The sequence below is a fragment of the Limulus polyphemus genome, unplaced genomic scaffold, assembly GCF_000517525.1.
Source record: "Limulus polyphemus unplaced genomic scaffold, Limulus_polyphemus-2.1.2 Scaffold793, whole genome shotgun sequence".
Classification (NCBI taxonomy): domain Eukaryota; kingdom Metazoa; phylum Arthropoda; class Merostomata; order Xiphosura; family Limulidae; genus Limulus; species Limulus polyphemus.
Window position 1 is genome coordinate 208,261 of NW_013666403.1, and position 10,663 is coordinate 218,923.

Below are 10,663 nucleotides of genomic sequence, written 5' to 3' on the forward strand. Positions count from 1 at the left end.
TACTATACCTACTATTATGATATTCCCACAAAAACGTAATCATTAAACACCTTTTCTTATTGCGCTCGTCAAAATATATTCGTATCTTATGTTTATTTGGCACCGATATTCCATACAAAATGACGTATCAATAGTTAAAAGAGTTGAATCCATCTATCATTAATTTCGCCCCTTGTTAGGCAGTATATCACCTGATTGTATTATTTCTATTTGTCATCAGTTTTGTTGTTGCTATATCACCTGACTGTACTCTGGTAAAAATCCCCGAATTTACTGTTGCTATGTGTCATCCGATTCAACTGTAGTCAGGTGTAAGTCGCCGAATGTGCTATTACTTTGATTACCTAATTCAAAGTATAACGATACTTAAGACGAACAACATTGCTTCTTTATAACAGAAAAGGACGCAGATATACGTTTCGGAATTCTACTGATCCAATTTTCAGTATCTAAAACAAAAATGTATAGAATTACATCATTCCAAAGTAAATAACTCAAATACATTGTTACATTAACGATAATTTAATCAAAACTAAAACACAAAGAAAGTAGAGGAGTAACAATAAAAATATTGTAACACTAATGGATTTTGTACGTCAATCTACATTTACTGGACTCCTTACACAATAAGACAGTTTTTATATCGTTCACATAAAAAAAAACAAAATCTTATAACATGCTTATTAAACAGAGCTTACAACCCATTTACACCCAGAAATTATTTTCATACCGGATACTCTAAAACGTAACGGCACCAAAAACGTTTCTCAGAAAAAATTACCAATACCTTTCTAACCAAGAAACTCACAAATCCACCCAGTCTACTAACTGTACTCAAACTCATTATATACTCTTGTCTTCCGTACATTGGTAAACAAAGCTTAACTTTGAAAATTCAAATTTAGCGTATAATTAATCGTTAATACCTCCAAGTTGACATCAGATTAGTTTTTAAACCCACATCACATATACATGACTTTTTCCGTTCTAAAGACCTTCTCTCAATTTATCTTTGTTCGTGACTTGTATATCTTTACACGTGTAAGGACTCCTATGTTAGCAAAACCAAATGCCACCTGATAGCTAAAGCCAATCTTGGGCTACTCTCTTACCGACGAATAGTGGGATTGACCGTTACATTATAAGGCCCCCTCGACGTTTGGTGTGACGGGATTCGAACCCGCAGATTGCGAATCCAGCACCCTAACCACCTGGCTATGCTGGGTTCTAGAGAATAACCAGACTTTATTTTTAGGAGTCAGCAATACGTCGTGTGTGTTACTGACAGGCGTTTCGGAACACCTGAACAAGTTCTGTTTGAAGATCGTTCCATCCCTCAGGAACGTTTTGTACATACAACTCTCTGTATCTGGAAATTCTACATCGTGAGGTTCCAAAGATAGCAAAATAAACAAACGTGTGTCTACTTACCGGGAAAAGTCAGGATTAGTTTGTTTGCTGAATTTCGCACAAATCTACTTGAGGGTTGTTTTTGTTAGCCTCCTTTAATTTTGAAGTGATAGCCTAAAGGGAAAACAGCTAATCAACACCACCTACAGTCAACTCGTAGGCTATTCTTTACCAACAAATAGTTGGACTGATCGCCACATTAAAACTGAAAGATTTTTTGACTTAACTCTTGAGCGAAATAGTCTATTAAAGATATATAGAAAGCATCTTTGTCACGAAAAGAAAAATAAATATAATGCAGTGACGAGCTGCAAACATTTTCGTGTTATTCTCGGATCAATGTCCTGTATTTGTTTCGGACTTATAAATCTCAAGCGATTTGTACCATCCAATAGAAGACGCTAACCATAAGCGATAGAATGCAATGATTCAACAGAAACCAATGTTGATGTCTTCAAGCAACCTTTTTAAAATTTCCCTGTCTTCTCAATAAAACAACTTGTACACACCATGAACTTTATACATACGTCAGTGAGACTCTTCCTGCCCGCTCTCCTTAACAAAACATGCATATATACATATATAAAGAAAGAATGATAAATTAATCTTTGTACATTTAGCATTAAAAGAATACATAAATAGAACAAATTCAAAATATCTGTATCTAATAAAGTACGAATTTTTAATTCTTAGGCCATCACAGCAGGAAAATCTAATCTGCTTGAAACGCCAGTGATGCTTTTATCTAAAACAAGATTGAAAGATAATAGTTTACCTCCAATAAAGGATCAATTGATGTCAAACTGTGTGAGTTCTTTCACGTTCTTAATGTTATATGTGTTTTTAATGTTTTCAGTGATGGTATTTATCGTAGGCTATTTAGTGATAAGTCATTAGCACATGCAGCAACGAAAATCGCCACTGGCGTCAATAAACGTAATCATACTCAACTCTGATGCTAGAAAACGAGTCCTTAAATGAATGAACTGAATTGATAAAGGAAATGACAGGGAGTCGAGAGATGACTTGCAGCTGGTCTTATGAGTAAAGGATAATAAAAATATATTGTAGCAGCGAAACGTTTTTACAGGACAAAAAGAAAACACAGCACTATATAATAATAGTACTCTAGCTAACAAGGATTCCCCGGACAGCTAATAAACAGCGAAGTGAGTAAAAACAGAAAGAATACAATCCAAAATAAACCGAAGATTTAGTGCAACAAATTCATTATTTTTAGAAAAACCTTCGTGGCGTTTACACAAGTATGTATTTTATTCAGGAATTGTTTCTTTTTGTAGAGTATATCTAAAATTTGATTTATCCAGTTTCGAGGTATTTTGTGAAGAGGCTGTTAGGAACAGACACGAGAAATTTATAATGTTTGGCACGTTAAATAATATTGTCTGGTTTCAAGACGTGCCCAGAAATGACTGATATGGCAGTTCTGGCAGATCACGTTTAGTTAGCTGGTTCGTTTTAAGGATTCACATTTTTTACGTATGGCAGTATATCACATCTCTTAATAATGACTTGGGTATTTTTTAAATATTGAAGAACGCGAAGTAACTGTCAACTTAATCGGTTTGGTATTGATCAACTGTTATAACGAGTTTAGCTCTGTGGTTCAAAAAACACCGATTCTTATAATAATTTTTTTTTTTTTATATTCATGATACTTGGAAAACGCAACCAATCAGAAACTATGTTCGGTAAAATATAAATATGGCAACATTGTACAATAAACTTTATTTAAAAATATAGGCAGAACAACGTTTACATTACACAATAACATTTTTAATTTGACTTTCCATGTTTCGATAACTTCCGCTACGGTCATCAGAAATAAAAATCTACACGGGCAGCGGGTTTTTACTTAAGAATGGTCAGACTCACTGTAATTCACCGGGGTGACATGAATACCGCACATAGGAATTCAATATTTCCTTCCAAGCTTCTACACTATCGCCAGCCAATCCTTCATCTCTACTTAACAAATCATTTTTTCAATTTACATTTACAACACAAAATTTCAATAAATTCTCTGATATTAAACTCATTTACTGTATTGGGTTCATTTAAGATTAATGTTTTATGTCAATGTATTGAAAAAGTAAGCCGTTTAATAAAATTAAAACACTGGTACTAAAGATAAAAAACATATTCTACAAAAAAGAACAGGTATATATTAAATTAGATGTGAATGTAACGAAAATATATTGGCCAAACTAAACGTAATATGAAATACCGCATTAATGAACATAAAGGTTATGTACGTAATAACAATATGTTGATTTCTCCGCTGGCTGAACACATTACAGAAACAGGTCACCCAATACAGTGGCATAAAACATTAATTTTAAATGAACCCAATACAGTAAATGAGTTTAATATCAGAGAATTTATTGAAATTTTGTGTTGTAAATGTAAATTAACAAATAATTTGTTAAATAGAGATGAAGGATTGGCTGGCGATAGTGTAGAAGCTTGGAAGGAAATATTGAATTCCTATGTGCGGTATTCATGTCACCCCGGTGAATTACAGTGAGTCTGACCATTCTTAAGTAAAAACCCGCTGCCCGTGTAGATTTTTACTTTTGATGACCGTAGCGGAAGTTATCGAAACATGTAGTCATTTAAAATTTTTTAAACGTTTTATTGTGTAATGTAAACGTTGTTCAGTCTATATTTTTAAATAAATTATGTTAGGTGTTTTTAACTTTAATGGCATTTTATGCGACACATAGTATAAGCAGCCACGTCAGAGACCCATAGGTTCAGGTGTAGCTATCTGTAAGTTAAAACTTTTTGGACCAAAAGGAGAGAAAAAAAGAAGAGATCAATACTCGCCACCTATGCAATGTTTAAAGGCAAACAGCGAGATTGACTGTCACTTTTGTAACATCCTCGCAACTGTAGGTAAGGACCTCTTTCACTGATATATTGCGACTCGAACCTTGGACTATTCCTCAACAAAAAGTATATAAGAAAGTTTCCACTTTGAAAACTACTCGTACTATCTTTTAGGTTTTGTTAACTATAGTAAAAGTAACCTAGCTTTTAACCTGTAAATCTTCGGTGGCTCGGCGGTAAGTATGAGGGTTATAACGCTAAAATTCTGGTTTCGATACCCGCGCTAAGCAAAGCACATATAGTCCATTGTGTAGTTTTGAGCTCAAGAACAAAGAAACAAACATGTTTAACCTATGAAGATAAATTATGTTTACTAGCGTAATTATAGTAATGTGTTATTTTATCTTCCTGTAATTAAGAAACGTAACATAAAAATGCGTACCATATATATTAATTAATTTAACAAATATTGCATACATTTAAGTAGGAGACGTGCAGGCAAATCTAATACAACTGATTGGGGCATCAGACAACATTAAGCAGATTGAGCTAATAACTACAAAGAAAATAATGAATACTCAATGTATTCAATAGAACCTACCAGTCATACTGAACCACCAGTAGTGTGTGAGTAAATGAGAGAATTGAGGCAGTTACTCCAGGGGCCCAGACATACGGGGAAGATCCCAAAAAGCTGACAGAAAATTATATAAATTTTAATTTAAAGGAAAAAATGAAGTTATAAAATAAAATTTGGCAATGATGAAACACAACAACATCTGAAATAGGATTTATCTTCATATTAAACACACAATGACCAAGATTTCACGTCATCTTTCGGACCCGCCTTCAGTCCAACTGATAAGTAATTTACAGTGAGTGACGTGTTTACAAAAAAAACAAACAAAAAAACATTGAAACAATAAAGTACAATTTAACATACAAAATTAAAACAACTAAGAAACGTATATATATATTTTTTTCCCAACGACTGCGTGTAGTTACAGAAGAAAATCTAGTTGGAATAAAGGAGCCGTAAACATAACTAAAAATCTGATTAGGTTGGAAATACAAAACAAGAGATTTTCGGTTTTGTTTTAGGACTTAGAACTGGTTCGATAAAGCTAAGAATAATAAAACAAAATACTGTAATTATCCCTACTCTGTCTTACGTAATTGCTCTTGACATTTGAGAAGGGATGTTAGAGATGCTTCAAGTAATGGTAACCGTAGCCATTATTGGGTTGTAATCAAATTCGAACTTTTTATTTAAAGAAGTAGTTTAACTCTGTTAGATAACTGTTTGACAGAGGAACGACTGAGGAATAAAAGAAAGAAAATATTATACGTGCGCGATTATAGAGAAAGATTAATGGACAGAATGGTCTTACCAAACGGGGAATATTTTGCCTCCAGGATATTTGAAACCCTTGTTACACACACAGCGAACCATATTTAAATTAATGGAAGGTAGACGAGAACTAGTTACTAAAGATGTGCCAATAAACTACACAAAGAAATTGCAGGAAAAATTAATCTTGCAAACTGTGTACGTTCGCAATGAGTGGAATTTATCTAGTTGTATCTGTGGGTCAGTACTAAACCAACTAGGTTAATAATCACCTTCAGTGACGCCTGATCAATAACTCTTCTACTAACAAGCAAACTTTTTGTAGAGACTTTTTAACTATTTAATATATAATTCTCCCTAGTACACTTATAAAACTTGCTGTCACATATTTTCCCTTGTTTAATACGTGGTAGAGGAACTGGCATTCATTTACCTCGCTACAAAATATTCAAACTTTATCGATTTGTTGCGAAGTGAGCTAGAAATATATCAAACATAGTGAAACTGTACCAAACGCATATACTAGCTTTTGATTTAACCAAAGTGGAATCGGTACAAATTCGTTAATACAAAAACAGCTTCAAACCTTCTTAATGAATTTCTCACGAGTCCTGGCTAAGTCTTGCAGTTAGAGAGCTCAATTCGTAATCTGCGGGTCGCGTGATCAAAATCATTGCCGGACATGCTAGCCCTTTCAGCCATATGGGCATTATAATGTGACAACCAATCTCACTATTTGTTGGTAAAGAGTAGCGTAAGAGTTGTTAGTAGGTGCTACAGCCAATTGCCTTTCGTCGGCAGTTCAAAATTAGGGGCAGCGGCAGCTAGTCTTAGTAGCTTTACTGAAAACAAACAAATATTTCTTTTACAAAATAGGCAAACAACACGAAATCTGCAGGCTTCTTTAATAAACGGCATGTTACTTAGTTAATTTTCTTATATAAACGAGTATTTTTTTTTCATGAAACCACATATTTTTTAATTACAATAAAAAACAATAATGCCCCAATCATACAGCGGTATGTCTGCGGACTTACTACTCTAGAATCCGGGTTTAGACACCCGTGGTGGGCAGAGCACAGATAGCCCATTGTGTAGCTTTGTGCATAATTACAAATTAACAAACAAAAAACAATAATTCACTTTATAAATATCATAACAATATAATTGCACATTAATTACTGAGCACCATTAAATGTAATTGAACAGGCTTTATCTGCTGATAATGGAGATTTATTTGGTACTTATGTTTTAGTTGAATCATTTATAGTGAATGATCAGTAAAATACCAACATACTTTGAAAGTTGAAACATAACTTATTGGTGATCAGTAGAGAGAAGTTACACGTGTTAAACATGCACCAGAGAAACCATTGGATATGTTTTATATAGCAAGAGTTAAATACTAAACTACTTAGATATGACATCTTTTCCTTTTTATGAGTGAGTAGAGAGTCGTGAGAGAATGAGTTTCTAATTAAGGTCGACTGTACACGAACAGTAGCGACCGTAAAATAAAGGACATGGGAAAACACAACCTAGAACAGAAAATAAATTAGTGGAATCTTGTTGTCACGAACGTTTAATTAAAAAATAATTACTCGTTGTTATCGAATAATGTTCGAGACTTTCTTCGGTCGTATTGAATGACTAAAAACAAACAATATATTAACTGTTGGTTTTGAAAGAAGTCGTCGTAGGTGTTTGTGTACGAATAATCAAAAATCATTATATAAGGTTAAGTAACGTCGAAGAGAAGCAAAAACTAAACATATCTCTGCCCAGTTTATCCTTACGTATTAGGGCCCGGCATGGCCAGGTGGTTAGGGAGCTCGACTCGCAATCTGAGGATCGCGGGTTCGAATCACCGTTACACCAAACATGTTCGTCCTTTCAGCCGTGGGGGCGTTATAATGTGACGTTAGTAAAAGAGTAGCCCAAAAGTTGGCGGTGGATGGTAATGACTAGCTGTCTTCCCTCTAGTGTTACACTGCTAAATTAGGGACGGCTAGCCCAGATAGCCCTCGTGTAGCTTTGCGCGAAAATTCAAAACAAACAAACAAACCTTACTTATTATAAGTTTCAAGTATCTTTAATGGACAAGTTCCATCATTATTAACTTTATACATTTTCATTATAATCTGAATCTTTCATTTAATTCATATTTTATAGTAATTCTTTGATGTATTTCTGACAAATTGTCATGGTTTACTTTCGAGATCATGTTTGACGTTAAAATAGTATATTTATAAAGTATGGGATCCAATGATTAAACTGTAATCAAGATGCAGACTTTAAGAGTTAAATATATCAGTATCATGTTAATCTATAATGAAAGTATTATTTGTTTGTAAAATTGAATAAGCTATTTAGATCAAAGGATATTTCTCGGTGAGACTAGTTTGTTTCATTTAAAAAAAAAACCTGTATTTTATGAAAGTATTTATGTATATCTTTATGATGATCTCGAGACTCACGACATTCAATCCTCTTTTGTAGATAAAATTATTATCAGTGACTGTCTGTTTTTGGCTCATAAGAAACGACTTAGAAGTTTATTATTTAATGCGATTTAAGTTTTATTATTTGCATATTAATTGAATTTATCATCTAAGAGTATTATGGGATAAGATATCTTGGAAGAGGAAAATGTCCTCCTTTTACTCATACAGACAAAATCAAAACATTGAAACTACTTGTTCAAATGAAACGGATAAAGAGGAAGAATTTCAAACTTTCAGATAAAGCGCCCCCTGTTACTGGAACAAGATAAAAAAAATTGCCAATTTTTTATTTGGGGAGTATACATGGTCGAACGTGTATGTTTGTATCGATATATCATTATCCCTACCATTATCTGCATAGCTCGACTTACTTGAGAAAAGAGTAAGTATTACCAATTTCATTAGCAGAGTCTCTTCTTTGGATATTATAGTAGATATATTGGCTCTTAATGCTAAACTATCTTCTAACACTCCGCTAAGTTAACATTTCATTCATACAGTCATCCGTTATGTTTCGCTAAGCATGAGTTTTTGTATTATCTTAATTAACCATCTCAGTAATGTACATCATAATCTAATTATGAGATGAGCATTACTCAAGCCGTTCGGCAATGATATCATCAAGAAAACTTAACACTAAGTCTCAGTATAACGCATTGTTGAGTGAAAAAATCAACTCCACTCCGAAGACAGACAGCTTTTAAGTTAGTATCATTAACTAAAGAGGGCATTCAAGTTGAGTGAGAATATTGTATTAAGAAAGCTATTATTTTATTTTTGTTTAATTAAACAAGGTTTAAAACACAATAATGGACCTTATTTTTTTATGTTAGTTTTCGCCTGTCTTCCTAGCTTACAAGTTATCACTTACGTTAAAATCTCCCACCCCTATCAATACTACTATTGTTTTCTACATATGAATCTACATACTCTTAACAGTGTCATAACTTTCTAACCAGTAAGAGAGAGTCAGAAATAAATGGAAAATAGCGGTTTCATATGAATTATTAAAACTTGAATAATGAGAAAAGCAATTGCAAAAAAACTGTTATAATTCTTGTTTATAGCTTTTGTATGGAAGCGTTTTAGGTAAGTGCTTTATTTATATTGGCTTTGGCTAATTAAAGTAATTTCTAACGTTTTAGGTAAGTGCTTTACTTACATTTGTGTCGGCTAATTAAGGTAATCTCTAACGTTTAGGCAAATTAATTTAGCGCTAATCAAAAACTTTTTGCAATATTTATTGTTTGTCGTGGTTTATAAATAGAAAAACAGTCTACAAAAATATTAGTGTGGGGATCTTTCGAGAAAAAGAAGCTTGAATATCCTATGCTCCAGCTACAACAAAAATTAAATTTGTTTAACGAGTTCAAAGGATGAGTGAAAAGTAATTTAGATAAAAACATTAATTTTAAAACGAATTTGATGCTGTTATCCGTTTTAAGCTATAATAATTGTTTACTTGTCATTATCTTCACGATACCTAATGATAATTTATTAACTCAGCCTCACAGAATATATGGGTCAACTCTCCACGTTCCCCAGTCTATCAGCGGTAAGCTTTCGAACTTACAATGCTAAGATATGGGGTTCGATTTCCCGTGGTAGACAGAGCGCAGGTAGCCCATTGTGTAGCTTTGCACTAAAAAAAAAACACACAAAAAATACACCAACAGTAAATACAATAATTAACTAATTAAATACAATAAATAAAATAATTCCTCGTATTTAATATTACGAGGAATATTTTGTAAATAAATAATTACAGTAGGATTAATACTAACAAAGTTGTTTTTCATATTTTGTGTAAGGTTAAGAAATTTATGAAAAGTATTGAGACGGGAGAAAACCGTTTCTGTCGTAATTGTATTTACAGACTGAGTTTTAGGCAAGAGCAAAAATATCAAAAAAAGTTTTAAAACTACAAATAGATGTATAAATCACTCGCTTGTAGCACACCAGCAAACGTTACCTGTGATAAATGATATCTGAAATTTAAATCCACCGGATATAATTATTTGGTGAGGGATAATGGTGTTACATCTAAGAAGGGTTTTTAATAGTTTGTTTCTTTACTTTAAATACACCACATACTTTTAAGTTGTGTTGATAGGTAATTTGTTTAGTTTTTCAGTTGTGTTGATAGGTAATGTTTTAGGTTTTAAGTTGTGTTGATAGGTAATTTTTTAGGTTTTAAGGAGCGTTTATTTTCAGGTCATAAATCTGAAAAAAATTCAATGGAAAGCTTGAAATGCCAAAGAGCATATCTGTATAAGTTAAATCTTCATGTGGTTTATCATTCTCTAACGAGATCATTGGAACAAAATATTTATAAAGTAAATTATCATATTATTTACCTTTTTCTAACGAGATCATTGGATCAGACTCCTTATATTGTTGAGCTTTCTCTAAGGAAATCATTGGATCAGACTCCGTATATTGTTATATTATATTGTTGAGCTTTCTCTAAGGAAATCATTGGATCAGACTCCTTATATTGTTGAGCTTTCTCTAAGGAAATCATTGGATCAGACTCCTTATATTG